Source organism: Camellia sinensis, chromosome 1 (assembly GCF_055761805.1).
Source record: "Camellia sinensis isolate YWXY chromosome 1, ASM5576180v1, whole genome shotgun sequence".
NCBI lineage: Eukaryota > Viridiplantae > Streptophyta > Magnoliopsida > Ericales > Theaceae > Camellia > Camellia sinensis.
The window spans coordinates 202,953,417-202,958,723 of record NC_138961.1 but is presented as its reverse complement, the minus strand read 5'-3'; the positions used below and the strand labels follow the sequence as shown (position 1 = coordinate 202,958,723).

Below are 5,307 nucleotides of genomic sequence, written 5' to 3'. Positions count from 1 at the left end.
GGGAAGTTATCCCCTTGGTTTATTGGTCCTTTTGAGATTCTTGAGAGGATTGGTGAGGTTGCTTATCGGTTAGCCTTACCGCCGCAGTTGTCCGGAGTGCATGACGTGTTTCATGTGAGTATGCTTCGGAAGTATGAGCCAGATCCATCACATGTGTTGGATTGGACCGATTTAGAGGTAGATGAGGATGCCTCGTATGAGGAGAGACCGATTCGGGTCTTGGATAGGCGGGATCAGGTCCTGCGTGGCAAGACCATTCCTTTGGTGAAAGTCTTGTGGAAACATCACGGAGTAGAGGAAGCCACTTGGGAACGTGAGTTGGGAGTCCGTGAGAAATATCCGGACTTGTTTGTTGATATGTAATTTTGTGTTTAAATTTTGAACAATTGTTGAACTTAAGAGCTTTCATATATGTCTTAAGTTGTGAAACATTGAAAATGTTTTGGTTTATTGGAAGTATGTTTGGAACTTGCCTCATATGGAAGTTGAATGTGACACTATATGTGTTGAATGTATTGTTGAAATTGGAAAAAGATAATGCGTAATGTTGATACATGTTGAAAGTACATATGTTGTTTACATATTGTCAATTGCCTCTTGTTAAATGGAGGGGATGACCGGTAATGGGTCGGAATGTTGAATGTTAAAGTGTAACATTGTTTAAAATGAAGGAAAACCTGTTTTTGAAAACTTATGCTTAATTTCGGGGGCGAAATTCTTTAAGGGGGGGAGGTTATAGCGATCCCGGGTTTACCCTTGTTGTACAGTGATCCGGACATGTGTCCGTGGATGTTGGTAGTTGTTTATTATCATGTTTGCATCCTCTTTACTTTGTATATTGAGTTATAGGATGTGTTGGGCAGGTTTGTTACAGGTTGGTTGTGTTTGGGAGCCTAGTGTTGCTGCCCAGATTTTTGGACCTTCGCTCGAGCGAGGAGTTTGTCGCTCGGGCGAGAGTGAGGTTCGTGTCTGGTGGGTCGAGCCAGGGTGGCTTCGCTCGAGCGAGTGTTGCGTCTGGTTCTGGACCTGAGAGTTGCCTTTCTTGGCTCGAGCGAGCTTTTCTTGGCTCGAGCGGTCTGGGTTTTTCTTCGCTCGATCGAGAACTTCTTGGCTCGAGCGAGAGTTTCTGTGTCTGGTCGCTCGAGCGACAATGGCTTCGCTCGAGCGAGCGTGTTTTATACCAGCGGACAGTAGCGTTTTGAACATCACTTTTTCATCTTCTTTTTTTTTTATTAAACCTAGATTCGAGACTCTCTCTCTCTACACTTATATTCTCTCTAAGAATTGATCTCCCTAGAGTGTGAATCTAGCCTAGGGCCTTTGTTAAAAAGATAGAGGGCACTGAGAGCTTTGTTTTAATCTGAAAAAGTTTTGATTTGGAGCAAGTTGATCTTCGAGTCTTCATCTCCTTTTTGGCATAAACTTCGAGGTAGGGATATCCTACTCCTCTCTATGGATTTTGTCTTTAAATTTTGGTATTTTGAGATGTTGGGCTTGGCTTGGTAATTTTGTGAAAGTTTGGGGCTTTTGTGTAATTTTACAAAAGTTAGGGTTTTATTCATAATAAACCTAGATGCATGTTTGGCATGGAGAAATGGAATTGATGTTAAATCATTGATGAAAATGGGACCTAAGGGTTGAAATGGTAATTATGGAAAAAGGCCTAATTACATTGTTTGATTAATTGGGATAATTAATGGTGAGAAATGAGGAAATGAAATGTTGATTGAATATCCATTTGTGCATTTATTTTCTGTTTAGAAATAATTGCTTTGGGCTATCGGTGGAGGATAGTCGTGATTGTTGTAGACAATGCATGATGATTAGGCAAACTGAAACTAATCAATGAAATATGTCATGGAACTTGACGGTTGATAGAATACATTAACTGTATGTATTGGGTGATTGTATATAGAACCAATGTGTTTATATACGTTATGTGTAGAGGAGGAGATAGGGGATGTACTCCGCGGTTTAGGGGAAGATAGGGGATGTACCTCTAAACCGGATAGTGTTGGGAGAAGATATGGGATGAACTCCGTAGATACAGCTCATATGCTTGTCTAGAGAAGTGAAGATAGAGCTTATATGCTTATCTTGGTAAAGTGTGGATACAGCTTATATGCTTATCTGTGAATGTGGGATATAGTTGTTATACATATCTGTTGAGAATGTGGATATAGCTTATATGCTTATCTGAATGTGGGATATAGTTTTTATACATATCTATGGAAATGATGATAGAGTTAGCATGCTTATCTGTTGAAAAAGGGAAAATGAAAGGTAACTTAGACTCATAAGTTGTATGACATAAATGTGTAATTTATGTGAATGTATCTGTGTTAGCCATCTATCAATTGCTAATCTTTTAGTCATTGTTCATGGTTGGTTTAGTGTATTTCTACTGGGCTGTGGCTCACCCTATATGGGAATATCATTTTCAGGTACAGGTAGCATGCCACCTCCAAGGACATAGCTGGGAGGCTAGAGGCGGACATACTTTTGTCGCTTAACTTTTGATGTATTACATGTAACTTCAAGCCAAGGGCTTAATGTGTAAACGAGTTAGTACTCTTTTGTTGTAACCAAGTGTTAACTTGGAAAGCTGTAAGCCCGTAGGGCATTTTGTTTTGATGTTAACATGTAATACTTATGTAATGGAACTTTGATGAATAAAAGAATGTGGTTAGTTTATATGTAAATGCATGTCTTATCTGATGGGTTTAATGTTGTTATTTTGAGGGCGTTACATGAGGAGAGATTTAAAAAAAGAAAGGAAAAAGATAAGTGAAATATGAATAAAATATATCAACATTTAATCTAACTTCACACACTTTTTCTTTCTCCCTTCCCAAATCTCCCAACCAAACATAACATAAATTGATGTGTGTTTCTATGTTGTTCAACATTTTTTATTCACCAAATAATAAATGTATTCCAAACCCAACTTTGACAACTTATCAGTCACTTTTCTTCAAAATTTACGTATCCTTGTCTGTTAGATGACAAAAAACTTCAGCAATGTTTGTTATTTTTTCATTTTTCATGTTTTTGAGACCAAAACTAATGAGAATTTCAAAAGCACTGTTTTCAGATCATTTTTATTTGTGCGAAAATAGTTTTTGAAAATTTGGAAAAAAATTATTTGGTGTTTTCTAAAACATTGGCTGTTATCAAAAAATTTATTAGAATACAGTTTTTGAAGATAATTCGCCAAATGAGTTTTCTGCATTTTTTCTAGAAAACAAAAGCACAACTATATAAATCATTATTAGTACCCATTCAGCAGGTCATTTAACTTGAGATTAGGGCTTTCTTATAGTAGAGATGACAATAGCAAGCTTTGAACATAAAAAATCTCAACATTTGGTCATGGGATCAAAAAGAAGAATGAAAGCAAATTCCAAATATTATTGACAGTTACATAACATGATTATTGATGAATTCATCAAGATTTGTCGTTCATACAATTCTTGCGTACACCTTTAGATGTAGAAGATATCCAACAAACAAATAAACACTTTCACAGGTACAAAACACATGCAGCCTAGAGGAAAAAGTTGACTCGATGCCTTTTCTTTAGAACTGTGTAAAGCTTTGAAGGTTCCATTAGTTCACATGGTCACAATTCTTTCTTATCTGTCTCTTCTGTCCCATTAGTGCCTCTATTTACCCATCTTTATCATCACATCAACAAACTGCTAATGGTTGGATTGCGTTGGTTATCACTTGCTAGCAAGTGTATTTGTCAATAGAGTAATGGCTGTTGTGATTTCAGTTGGCTTTTAGGTAGGTGCTTGTTTTGTGGGGATGTACCATACATCTAGTTACGAAGCTGGGTCATAACTAATATCATATAGATCATAATAATTATCATATTAGCTCATAATTTAGTTATATTTAGTTATCCCTACATACCATATGACCTCATAACCACCTCATAACTAAATTATTTTAATAATTTAATTTTCAATTGGCAACTAGTTATCAAAAACAGTACACAAAGTAGCACAAATCAGCCAGTACAACTAGTCGATGAAAACAAAGTTTCAGCATTTCTTTAGAACTGTCCCAATTACCACACAACTCCAATAAATTTTCAATGATTATTTCTTTTAGTTCAACAAGCTCCTCAAATACTTCATCAAAAAAATCTGTAAAAAAAAATTAAAAAAAAAAAACTTCAATACCAAGAAAAGAAACTATTAAAATAAACAGTCTAAAATAAAAAAAAATAAAAAAATTATAACTTGCTAAACATACCAAATTTAGGATTATGAATAAAAAAAATCTCACTATTATTGATTACTGAAGTACCGCCAACCCTCATTCCACTCACAAATCGTAATGAATATACGCGTCGTAATCCATTAAGTATATCCCTGCATAACAACAATTATAAATAATTACAAAAAATTGCAAAAAATAATAATTACAAAGTATTATTATTAAACATAATAATTAGAAGAAGAAAAAAATACCTGAAAATTGCACAAAACCTGTCCTTGATAAACTCAAACCATCGAGTATAAGGTTTACCACAGTAATGTGATATTGAGTATAAGGTTTACCATAGTAATTATGATTTTTAGAGTAAATCGCAGACACAAATGCAAGCTTATCAAATAGTTATTTATGTCCGATTAACGTGATCTTTTGCAAGAATGATATATTTAACAAACTCTACATATGAACGGTTTGGATCATCATGATGGGCCTAGAATCGGACCCACCGCAATCTAACAATATTGTCTAATCCGTTTTCAAATTGAAAAGAAGTTGAACCTAAGTAAAATATCTCAAAAGTGCAACTGCAACGCAACTCCGGCCCTCTGTCTCCTTCGTGAGAGATATTAAATGTTAAAAGCACCTTGTGCCTTGGTTATTTCCAAGCACTTCGTGCAGCACTTAGATGCTCACAAGCCTTACTAGTGAGACTAAGTTAGCATGACTTTCAAGTTTGCAAGAAAGAGAAGTAAGACAAATAGAGTGTTTGAGAGAATGCATTTATATTCACTTTAGGAGAATTTATACAACTCTTGGATGGTTGAGCCCCTCTCTATTTATAGACATCTTAGGCCTTTCCTAGAAGAAAGGAACTATGGTGAAATTTTTCTTGGAAACTTTCTTTATCCTACAAGAGGGTTCTAGAATCCTCCCTAAAAATATCTATATAAACATCTATCTCATTCTAAAAGTATACACAAAGATCCTTTGTCACCCCCATTTCTCCAGGAGGTTATAGAAGCTTCTATTGCTTTAACTCCTCTTATCTTCATTTAAATGCTCTAGAACCTATTCTAGATT

The 5,307-nt window shown here is 35.5% G+C and overlaps 1 long non-coding RNA gene across 1 annotated transcript; it reads right to left on the bottom strand.

Moving 5' to 3' along the window:
• Positions 1–3,455: 3,455 nt before the first annotated feature.
• Positions 3,456–5,011, bottom strand: LOC114316072 (uncharacterized). The gene is made up of 3 exons (XR_003648053.2): positions 4,482–5,011; positions 4,264–4,382; positions 3,456–4,154 (listed from the first exon to the last, which is right to left on the bottom strand). It is a non-coding gene; the product is annotated as an uncharacterized LOC114316072 (long non-coding RNA).
• Positions 5,012–5,307: the final 296 nt, after the last annotated feature.